The sequence below is a fragment of the Neovison vison genome, chromosome 4 (genome assembly GCF_020171115.1).
Source record: "Neovison vison isolate M4711 chromosome 4, ASM_NN_V1, whole genome shotgun sequence".
NCBI classification, from domain to species: Eukaryota; Metazoa; Chordata; class Mammalia; order Carnivora; family Mustelidae; genus Neogale; species Neogale vison.
The window spans coordinates 58,416,140-58,429,215 of NC_058094.1; positions in this window are offsets into that span (position 1 = coordinate 58,416,140).

Genomic DNA, 13,076 nt, shown 5'->3' on the forward strand with positions numbered 1-13,076 from the left:
TCAGGTCATGATCTCAGGATCATGAGATCGATTTCCACATAAGGCTCCCTAGTCAGCAAGCAGTCCACTTAAGACTCTCTCCTTCATTCTTTTGCCCCTCCCATACAGGCTCCCTACATTTCTCTAGTTCTAAAATAAATAAATTAAACTTTAAAAATTTTTAATAAAAAAAAAAATTTACTGCGGGTAAATAACTTCAAAAGAGAACACACCAGTGTACTGATATAGAAAGCTACCTTGATTACTTTTACATATAAAACTTGTCTTGGGGCGCCTGGGTGGCATAGTGGGTTAAAACCTCTGCCTTTGGCTCGGGGATTGAGCCCCGCATCACATTGGGCTCTCTGCTCAGCAGGGAGCCTGCTTCCTCCTCTCTCTGCCTGTCTCTCTGCCTACTTGTGATCTCTGTCTGTCAAATAAATAAATAAAAATCTTTAAAAAAAACTTTGTCTTTCAGTTGGTGTATAATGAGATTTTACATGTGTTGAATTATAAATAATATAGAAAGAAAAACAACAAAATGCAGCCTTTGTTCTTAAGAGATTACATAGTTCAGAAAAGATATTAAGTACATAATTAACAACATCAACAATGAAATTAGGCAAATATACATACCTAGAAAGGTATAATCATCTAGGATTAATGGTTATGAAAGCTATTATAGAAGAGATAGCATATGTTCTAGGCCTTAAAGATTTACTGACATTTAGGTAAGTATAAAGAAGGGAGAAATAACTGTAGACTAAGATTTTAACATAAGCAAATATATGAATTAAGGCGGTCTTAACTAATAACTTTACCCTTTTCAGACACTGCTAATGGCATTCTTCCTCTCTCAGAAATTGTTGCAATCCTCAACATAGTTAATATCAATCAATCATCACTGGCAGGGGTAAAGCAAATCTGCTACTGTTAGGAAAATATGTGCAAAAGTAAAGTAGGAAAAGGAAGAAAGTCAATTTATAATAAAGGAACTTTGTAATAAAAATAGAGCAGCTTAGTTAAAACAAGTTTTTATAAAAACAGTAAGGGATGATGGGAAGATATGTAGGAGTCCCAACTGGCACATAAGATTTTCTATTTTTTTTTTTATTTTATACAGGAATACTTCAGAGATATTGTGGGTTCCACTGTAGACCACCACAACAAAGTGAATATCACAAATGAATTTTTTGGTTCCTCAGTGCATGTAAAAATTATGTTCACACTAAAAATTATGTATAGATTAGAGTAAGTAGTGTGCAGTAGCATTATGTCTAAAAAAAGGAATGCATATACCTTAATTAAAAATACTTTATTCCTAAAAATATTAACCATGATCTGAGCTTTCATTAAGTCATAATCACTGATCACAGATCACTGTAACAAAAATAATAATAATAGAAAAGTTTAAAATATTGTATGAATTACTTAAATGTGAGCAAATGCTGTTGGAGAAATGGCACTGATAGACTTGCTGTATGCAGCACTGCCACAAATCTTCAAGTTTGTCAAATATGTAATTACCTGTAAAGCACAATAAAGTGAAGTACAATAAAATAACATATGCTTGTACTTATGTTTTTGTATTGTCAGTATATTATTTTTTCTCTACCTCAATATTTGATACAATAATACTGGCATTCTTACTACTTTTAGAACCTATGAATATTTCTATAGTCTCCACTCAGTTTTCTTTATCAGACATTCAATATAAATACAAGTTTAGCAAACATGTATTGAGGGTCCACCATGTGTTGAACACAGCACCAGAGACTGGAGATACAGTCATGCAGTACAGATAGGGTTTCTGTTCTCTCGAAGCTGATGATGTAACATACAACAGAATTAACTAAATGATTACATTCTGAGAAGTTTGTTTTGTTTGTTTTGAGAAAGAGAGAGCAGACAAGGTGGGAGGAAAGAGGCAGAGGGAAGGAAAGAGAGAATCTTAAGCAAGCTCCATGCCCAGCATGGAACACCACATGGATCTCATGACCCTGAGATTATGACCTGAGCTGAAATCAAGAGTCAGAACCTTGACCAACTAAGCACCCAACTAAGGTGCCCCTCTGAGAAGGTTTATAACAGAGAAAGTACAAGGCATTTTGCTCATATCCAAATGTCTTAAGATTGTTCTATCCTGACATTTACTTACTCCTTTGTTTATCTCTTTATTTGTGATTCCAAAGAGTTCTTTTTTTTTTTTTTTTTAAGATTTTATCCATCCACTTGACAGAGAGAGATCACAGTAGACAGAGAGGCAGGCAGAGAGAGAGAGAGAGAGGGAAGCAGGTTCCCTGCTGAGCAGATGCGGGACTCGATCCCAAGACCCTGAGATCACCACCTGAGCCGAAGGCAGCGGCTTAACCCACTGAGCCACCCAGGCGCCCGATTCCAAAGAGTTCTTAAAAGTCTCCAAAATTTTCTGGTCTTTTCTCTTTTTTTTGACAATTCTCTAGTCCCCAAATATATAACCACATCATTATGTTTAAAGTAAATCTTTGATATTTAGGATAGTTCTTAAGATTTTGAACATAACAGCTCCCTATTCTTGTTTAAAAAATACTAGTATGCTCCATTCCAATTGTATTATCTTAATAGGTGATAATTCCAGCACTTGTGCACTACAGTCTTGCTTAAACTGACTGAAAAATTATATATCAAAACCAGGTCCTTGTAACCATGGAACTATGTGTGGGAATACTTTAGGAAACAATAGTAAGACAGCAAATGACCTAACTCCATGAAAAACTCATGTTTCTTTGAAAAAAATCATGTGACAATAACTATCTTTTCCTATCCTACTTTATGAATTGCCTGTGGGTATAGGATACACTTTTGGGCATTTTTGAATTTAGAAAAAGAAATTTCACCTCTGGGAAATGAATGTGAGATTGGGGATTACTATCTTATTTCCATCCATATTTCAGAACCATGGTTTAATTTTTATATATTACTAGGCAGAGTAAGCAATACCTCCAGAAATACAAATGTAAGTGAAATCTACAAGTAAACATAGGTAGCAAGTGTTTTAGTACCCTACACATCTTTATATGAAATTGCATTTCAGAATATATTGAATATAAAAAGTCTGATGTCTTATTATCATGATGAGACAAGAATAGAAAATGGCAGGGACTATAGGCAATTTATTTTCATGACAAGCCTGCAATCATGAGAATTGTAAACATAAACCATTCTCATTGCCATTTCAAGACTATAATCTTGTCCTCCAAAGATGTCACACTTGGGCCTCAGTTATTTTAAATGACTCGTTTCATATTTCTAGATATTCTTGACCAGTCTAGTTATCAGATCCAACCACTTCTAAAATAAATGTATATTATTCTTGCCTACTCTATTGAATAAAATTATACCAACACAGAATGCTAGGTTTAGATATTTATGAACCATCTAGGCCACTTGATAAGAATTAAAGTGATTTTGTTAAAAGTATACTTTCTGAGTTCACATTTTGATGTGAATATAAATAAGTGAATATTATAGAAGATGTTATTAAACGTGCTTCTTAAAAAATGAATTAGACATTAGGGATATTGTGTGCATGTATGTGTGTGCATGTGTTTGTGCCTGTGTCATAATTAGAGCTCTTATGACCTTAAGTGTCTAAATTACATTGTTGACATGCCAACATAAAACCAAATAAATGTTAAGAAAAAGATATCATATAACCTCATATCAGAGACTTAAATACATTTTGTAGTTCAAAACAAATACATATTCATTATCAAATCTATTCTATAAGAATTATAGAAAAAAATTTCAATTTTAACAAGGTGAAGGATCATTTTGGATTTCAGTTAACCTACTGTCATGATATACTGGCTAAACATACTGACCTTGATTTAATAACACATATTTTTGTTATGCTATGTTCTTTGAGAAATATAATTTTAATATTATATTGAGATAAATACTGATATATGCCTATACATTTTTAGATTCCATTGATTATTACAACTTTGTGGGGATTATTAATGAATGAACTGTGATTTCATTTATTTCTGCTTGGTTAATTTACTTATTCTCTTATTACCAACTCAAATACTTCTCAGTTAAGACAGAGGCTCTGCCAAATAAAAAAATATTTATTGGATTCCTAATGTACATCAAGAAGAATTACAAAAAGTACACTTTTAGGTAACTTAGAGACAACATTTGAAACTCTTTAGAAGAGTTTGTAACCATTTTTTGAAATACAAACTACTTTCAAAATCAACTGTAAAGATGGAGATGTTCTACCTAGAAGAATCTAACCAAATTCTTCATGGAATTTTGTGGGGTTCAGAGAGCTCTTGAAATTTAAGATATATCCTGATTATAAAATCTTACAAAAATTATGTTGAACTAGCTGTATAACTATAGGAACATTAATTTAACTCACCGTGACTGTGCCTTCATCTGTATGTTCTGAAAAATTTTAATACTTATCTTTTGGGATTGTTGCAAGCATTAAGTAGATTAATATATGTTAGGTATTAAGTTCAATGCTTGGTTCAAAGTTGTACTATATGCATGTTTGTTTTTACTGTGGTTATTGTAAAATATTTTAAGTAGGCCAAAGGGAAAGTAAAGCCTCAATTTTTTAAACCCTATTTTATGAATATATTGAACTTTGGCTAAGTTTTCAGATAATTTTGGATTGGCATATAGGGAAGCCAATTGTTTTCAAAAACTGTGAATATACTTTTAAAAGTAGAAAAATTATATGGCACGATTCACTGAAATACATTCAAAAGCAGAGTGCTCTGTTAATGGAAGCCAGGGCAGCCAACAGAAAAGGTGAGAAGTCCTCATCTTTTGATCCCATGCTAAGGAAGTTTGTTTGGATAAGTTAGGGAGGATCTATGTCTCTATCACATACCTTCCTACCTTCAACCTCAATTATTTTTACTTTGTACAAGACAGACAATGGTAACAAGGAGAAAAAATACTTAAGCACAAACATAGCTAAAATTAAATGGCAAAGAAAAGTTAATATTTTCAAAGCAGCATCAATGAACAATTTTATAAAAACATTAAGACATTATGGAGAAGGAATGGTGGATTAAAGAAAGAAAAAATAAAGATTAAAAAATAGAAAAATTATTTGGCCTTAAAGGTGGAAATATGTAAAGAGTAGAGTATAGGAAAATACTTTCTGATACTAATGGAATGCATTATATTCCTATGAACTCCATTGACATGTGGTAACATTTTGAAAAACATTAAGTCCATTTCTCTTTTTCCTTTGAGGTGACTTTCATCTTGGCAGCCAGAGGTCTTTGTCCATCTATTTGGTAGAGGTAAGTGAAAATGGAGGAGAGTTATAATTTGCTACAGAAGGAATGAAGTTATGTTCAGGTTTTGATAGGCAAAATATAATTCTCTAGCAAGACTACAGCCTAGAAAGAGGATTTCTCATGGTTCCTGTAATCTTCCTCCCTGTTTAGCACATTTTAGGGAAGTCAGAAGGAAGCAGCACTTAAAAGTTGCCCTGCAAGGTGAAGATGCAACTTTTGTCTATGACAGCTAGGTTGGTTAAATGGGAATTAAGAAGATATGACAGAAAGAATGAATTAAAAAATCCCAACTGCATTTTTGTCCTTAAGAATAGCTAGGAGGAGAAATGGGAGAGGAAAATGATTATTTCTCTTGCTTTATCTTGAGATGTTGACACGGAAAAGACATATGTTAGATAAGGTAATGGACATAATGAGAGTAGAGGTCCTGCTCTAGTTTCTTGTTTGGTTCCTTTTGAAGTGACCATATTTCAAGCGTCTTAGAGTACATATCAATGGACTAGGAGCTGTTCATTTCTTGGGGGAGAGAAAGCTCTGGGAATGTTCTCAAGATCAGATGACAGGGATTTACATTAGATTGGCCTTTTATTTTCTTCCCATTAGCAAGTGAGTAGAATAATAGGAAGAAAGCCCAATTACTTAAAGATTAAATAAAAGTGATTATATTAATTTCCTGCATATTTGAATATTTATGTTAGATAAACCATTTACTCAATATATTTTATATGGTTGATCTTCATGCTCACCCTCTGTTATTTTCCAGTGTAGTAGGGTCTCTAGGGTGGGAAGGGGGCAACTTTACATATGTCTGGTGCCCTAGTTTTTGTACCTGTTTACTGTGATTTTTACAGCTGTTGCCCAGGGGACACTCCTTGAGAGCCTGGCTTTGGTGCTTATGGGGCTTTCATTCTTGGATGCCATAGGACTGTGGAAATTGGAGAGACAGTTCTCAGCAGGCTGCCACCCCAGGCACTACACAGAGATAGTGGGCTGAGCCACACTTCCAGTCTTTCTGTGAGGGAAGCTGCTATGTCCCAGAACTTTGGCCTGAGTTGCAGACTTTAGGTTTGGCACAAATTTAGTGACCTAAGGAGCTGTTCTCCAGGAATATCGGGTATGGATGTCATCTTGGTTCTCCCCTTCTGCCTTGCTCCAATTCACCAGTATCTCTCAAGAAAGCCTCTGCAGCCCCAATTTCTGCAACTGCTGCTCAAGGACACCTCCAGATCACCACACTCCAGGGTCCAGTGAGGCTTTTGCTTGTGTCCCACAGGACTGTGATTATTTGTATACTTTTAAAAGCTGATGCCTTTTAAAAGCTGAGGCTGCTTTCAGTCGCCCAGAATCTAGGTGCTAGGTTCTCCCCTGTGGGACACGAAGAGTCTTAGCACATGCTCAACTATTGGGAGTTATTAAAAATATAATATGCTGCTTGCACAAGCATGGAAGTTTGAGAGAGAACCAGGAGCTGAGACAGGGTGGAAGGACAAGTTCCATCCCCTATATGAGGCCACTCCTTCGAGAGAGAGAGAGACTGGTTATTTCACCTACTGTAAAGGAACGAAGGTAGAGAGTCAAACAAAATGAACAAACAGAGGAATATGTCCCAAATGAAAAAAAAAGATAAAACCTTGGGGGGGGAATACGTTAATAAAATTAAGATAAGTAATTTATTTGATAAAGAGTTCAAAGTCATAGTCTTAAAGATGCTCACTAAATTGGAGAGAGGAATGTGTGAACATTGTGAGAACTTCAACAAAGAGATGGATAATATAAGACAATACCAAATAGAAGTCAGAGAGCTGAAGAATATAATTGAAATGAAAAATACATTAGAGGGGTTCAATATCAGATTAGATGAAGCAGAAGAAAAGACCCGTACATTTGAATAGAGGACAGTGGAACTCACCCAATCAGAACAGTAAAAAGAAAAAAAAATTAATCATGTGCCTAAGGATTTGCCCTCCAGGATATTTATCACAGTATTATTATTTTTTTTTTAACTATGAAGATGAGGAATGTCAAAGAAAAATGTTTAATGATACTTGTTAAAGTTTATAGTAAGGAAGGATTTATTTAAAGGGGTGGCGTACCACTGTGCTAGGAATAGGGACTACTATCAGATGATTTTGCAGTGGGGAAGAGAGTTTGGGCTCAACTCTGAATACTCCATAGGCAAACTGGGATTTATAGTCAAGGAGCAGGGTGGAGGCTAGTGGATAGTAAATTACTAAAAGAAACTATTAGGGGAAAGGGGGATTCTGGCTTACCCAAAAGACAGATCAGTATAATCAGACATCACCTGGGGGGATGGTGGAAGATGAAGAACCCAATCAAATACTGAGAGCAATCAGATATTGAGGTTGGGGGAGCTGTGAAATTGAGCTAGAGAGTTCGCGTTAAAATGGGATTTTATAAGAAAATGAACAAATGGGCCTAGGAGAGGGTTTAATAGCAAGTTTAGTCAAACAAAGAATCTTTGTCTGATACTTTATCCATATACATCAATTATGAAGTTACTACATTATATTCCACTTCTAGGACAGTGAAATGAAACTGAAGTTCTAAAAGATAAATGTTTTCTGTCAGAAGAATTTTCTTTCAGTACAATATGCTTAACCACAGATAATAAATTTCTTCATTTGTTTTAATTTCAAACCCATTCTATTTTGGTTGCAATAATTATCTTCCTGTAGTCACAAAGAATTGAGGACAAAGAATAATACTGTGTCTATGTTTTTTTTTTTTTATCCAGATCTCCTACTTCAGGAAACAAAGAAAGTTTCTCTTAGTATTCATAATGCTTTACTTTCTCTAGGTAAAATCTGGAAAATTCTCTATAGAAAATGATAAAGTTGAAGGCATTTTAAACATATAGAATTTTTCACATAAGAATACCAGAGTAAATTTAGTTCAGGTTATTAGGAGAGAGGGAGAAAAAAACCTTTGAGGTAAAATATAGATTGTAAATAGAAAGACTGCATATTAACCTCCTAGTTCCTTAACCAGTAATTATACTGGAGAAAATTCTGATTTTGTAAATGTATGAAAATAAAATAAAGACTCATGATTTGGATTTGGGAAGAATTCCAGAAATGACTGAAGGCTGTTCACACATTCTTTTTTTATAGCATTGCTTTTCACATAGTAGGTACTTGAAAAATGTTTTCTGAATGGATCAATTATCCTTTGAAACACCTGGAATCAGTTAACCTAATATATTTACCTGGAATACAGAGTACATTTTCCAGAGCTGAAGATTTGTCTGCAGCACATTTGAATAATACAGCCGTTTCATTTCCTCCATCTCATTTCCCTTCCCCTTCAATCTTGGCTTTCCTGTAAATGCCTTCAACTGCACTGAAAATTTCACCACTGACTATTCTGTGCCAGTGTAGGGCCTGAGTGGTGGTCCAGGCCCAGACCAATGGCCCCTGGGCATTTCCCTGAAGTAGCTCGAACTTTCAGTTCTGGAGTTTGGATTTTAAAATACCTGCCAACAATATGCCGGCAGTACAATGAGCCTTTGGATTTTTCTTTCTTTTTTACTGAAGTTTTTTTTTTTTTTTTCCCATACACTATTTGTATTTTTTAAAAGAGTTTGCACTCTTTTCAAAATGTTTCCTTAATGACATTATTTTATTTGACCCAACTCAGAAGGAACTCAATGACAGGGAGGTAATAATAGTTTATTTTATTTTAGCTCCTGTTGTTTCTAAGTAAGAGCTCCTAATTTAGTTGTTTATGTGTGAATTATCATACTGAAATTTTAATTAGGGTGTCCACATAGAAAAATGTGTCTTTTCTCAGTTCCTTTATTTATTAGTTATAGACAGTTTACAGTTTAGGGACCAAAACCCCTAAATCTATATCCCAGCTCTCTTCTATAAAAGCTGTGGCTTGGGCAAGTCACCAGACCTCTCCAAGTTTTTGTTTCTTTACCTTCATAATGAGAATAATATGATTAAATGAAGCATTGTGTCCAGCAGACCTTGGGTATCTACAAAGATGAGTTTTACTCTATCTTCTCACTTCCAACTGAGAAACCCCAGGTTACTCTCTGTGCTTCTCACAAATTACTCTAGGGCGAATTTATCTGCATGGCTTCACTAACTCTTGCTTTCCCATCAGCCAAAGTTCAATCCATGAAGAGTGGATTGAATGCTCTTACCTTGCTCTGGGATGAGGCATTTGGAGGCTCCTTCAAATCCAGATCTCAAGACCTGTAGTGGTGTAATTTTTCCTTCTAGTTCAGAAGTGGTAACAGGGGCTGGTTGATTGGATGACAGGTGACTTTGAAGGACAAAGTCCAGCAACCAACAGCAAAAATGGATTGATCTCATATAGGCCCAAGACTATATTTTAGGAATATGCATATGAATCAAAGGGATCACTCAATTAAAATTTACTCTGTGAGTATTCTTTTCATAAAAATTTTCTCTTAACAAAATCAAATGTCCTTTTTACTCTAAAACAATGCCACCTTCATTATGAGTACTACCAAGATTATATTTCTGACCTGGAGAATGATTACATTTCTCATTATGGTAAGAACATATTCTGGTAATCTTATTTTATATTAGGTATTTATATTTGCATCTTCTTGTGTTTAAAACAAAATTTTGTACAAAAACAAATGCATTAGTAAAGCATAATTTAAGGACCACATAACTAAGTTCAGAACAACTTAATTTTCCTGGTGTACACTCTGAACTTTAGCAATCAAATATAATATATTAAATCAAGATTTAACAGTACTAAGTTGACATATTATTTAATGTATCACATCATGTGCACACACAATTTCATCATTATACTGAAAAAGCAAGTCACTAAATAAGTGCTATGGTTTCAACTACTCCTTTAGTAGTAGAATGCAGTTTTCTCATTATTCATATCTATTTCATTTTATGCCATGATAATTTTAAAATAAAATGCCATCCCCTATTTTCCTGTATATAAATGTATATTTGTAGTATGTCCAAAGTAATCAAGATGAAATGATGCTTAGTATAAAAGTCCTTTCACGATCAGAAAAAGTGGATTTGTAGAATGAAGGTCCAAACTAAAACCATAGAACTACATATGTGATGGCCTAATGGCTTTCTTTAAAATATTTCTGACAGAGTCAATTTTGTTAAAAAAATAACCCTGCAAAACTAACTTCACTTCTGAAAAAAGGAGGAATAATTCTAAGGTACAGAACCCATGAGGCTTTTTGGCCTCATGGGTTTTAAAAATTTTAAATCAAATTATGATAGTCATTGGTATATTTGGTATGTCAGGGTCTTCTTACATTAATTGGCCATTGTTACTTTGAGTAAGCCACTTAAGCTCTCTGAGCCTATGGCTCCTTTCTCACTAATCATAAACAGTAATTGCTGCCTAGGAATAATGAGATATTTAAATTTCTGTCATCCTTGGAAGAAAGCTATGTCAATTTTATTTTCATTTCTGGGTCTTGCTCCATCACTTACATTCTCTTTCCCTAGTAACTTCGAAATTGCTCTTTGCCTTATCCCCTTTAATCAGTGCATCAAACCATTACCCTAGTCTCAGCAATACTCCTCCACTAACCATAACTCTCTTTTCCATGAAAAGCTAAATTTCTTAAGAGAATTTTCTCACTTTTTATATAATCATATATGAGAACAAAGAACATTAGTAAAGCTAAGTCTTGACCAGTGTGCCTGGAGTAGAAGTACAGATAAATACAGTGAAGTTAAAGGTATAATCAGAGGGATTTCCAGATTCTGGTCTAGCATGGAAGGAACTTAGAAATCATCACTCTGAAAAACAAAACAAAACAAAACAAAACTGAAAAAGATACAGCTCTTCTTAGATCTTCTTAGAAGTGAGGTCACAGGACAAATTGCTGCCCTCATAATTGGAGAGACAGGTTCATAAAGAAACTCACACCTTACCAGAGCAGAGATTCTCTCAAAACCTCCACAGGAACCACTACTGGGGTAGGAAAATGTGAACTATAATTTTACAAATTGCTAGGGGCTCAGAGTAGACAAGTCTGAGAGTTAAAAACTACAGGGCTGAGCAGTCACAAGGGGTTCCCATTACTTACGTGAGTTTAACCTCTAGAAATTTAACCAGATTCTTACAGTGAATATTAGAGAAGAGTACTCTCCTGCTTCTAGCAGAAGGAGGAATAAAAGAAGCATCTGGAAATATTCTGTAGCAGTCTGCTTTGAGAGAAAGAAAGAAAAGAAAGAAAGAAAGAAAGAAAGAAAGAAAGAAAGAAAGAAAGGGAGATGGAGGTTTCTTTCTTATTCGCAAAATAGCCCAGATGTCAGTGGTCAGGGCTGACATGGAAGCTCTGTCACTATCACCCTTGGCTTCTATGTCTCTTACCATAGTGATTATTCCAGCTCCCACCATCACATTTGTATCTTATTGAGCAAAGACCATGCATACTCATTCTTTTTTTCCCTCAGATTTACTGAAGTATAATTGACAAGTAAATATTGTATATATTTAAGGTAGATAACATGATGTTTTGATATATATATACTTCATGAAATGATTACTACAACTAGCTAATTAACATATCCATCACCTGATATGTCACTTATTTTTTTGTTTTGTTTTGTGGTGAGAAAACTTGAGATCTACTCACTTAGCAATTTTTGACTGTATAATACATTATTATTATCATATGAAGTAGATTATTTATGATATTGTATATAAGGTACTGTATCTTTTTGTGTATGGTGAGAACTCTTGAGATTTACTCTCAGCAAATTTCAAATGCACATTATTATTTAATATAATACATTGAATATATTAAATCATATAATATGATATGATATCATACAATATAATATTGTATATTGTATATAGTCACCATGCTGTGCAAAAGTTCTCTAGAACTTATTCATGTTATAACTGAAAGTTTATACCCTTTGACCAATATATCCCCATTTCCTTTATCCTCAACCCTTAGAAATCACCTTTCTACTCTCTGTTTCTATGAGTTTAACTTTTTAAGATTCCACATGTAAGTGAGATCATACAGTTTGTCTTTCTGTGCCTGGCTTATTTCACTTGGCATAATGTCTTCCAGGTTCTTAACAAGGCTTTCACTCAAGAGAAACTATTTTATCTTGGTCTAAACTACGGGGTTTTATCACAGCCTAATCGACCTTGGGGAAGAGGAATACACAATTCCAGCACACTGTAGCCATCATGTCCCATATGTAATGGGATAAGGAAAGGGGGAACTTCAGAGGTGAGGGGAAAATGTTCATTAAAAGACTGAGATCTAATTGTAGGACTGTAAAATGCTTCCCCCATACACACACATTATCACCACTTTGCTAAAGGCCTACTTATCACAGTTCTTTTTAGCTTGTACATTAGGTGTGGTTATCAAGAAAAAATTACAAGGCATACTAAAAAGCAAGAAATACAGTTAGAAGAGACAAAACAAGTACCAGAATCAGGTTTAGGTTTGATAGGGATATTGGAATTATGAGACCAGAAATATAAAACGACAACATTTAATATGATAAGAACACTAATGAATAGACAGCATGCAAGAGTAGATGTGCAATGTAAGCAGAGAGATGGAAATTCTAAGAACAAATCAAAAACAAATGCTAGAGATCAAAAACATTGTCACTGTAACAGAAATGAAGATCATTTGATAAGCTTATTAGCAGACTGGACATGGCTGAAGAAAGAATTTCTGAGTCTGAGGGTATCTCAATAGAAATCCTCTGAAAAGCAAAGAGAACAAAAACTGAAAAATAAGAACACAATACACAAGAACTGTGG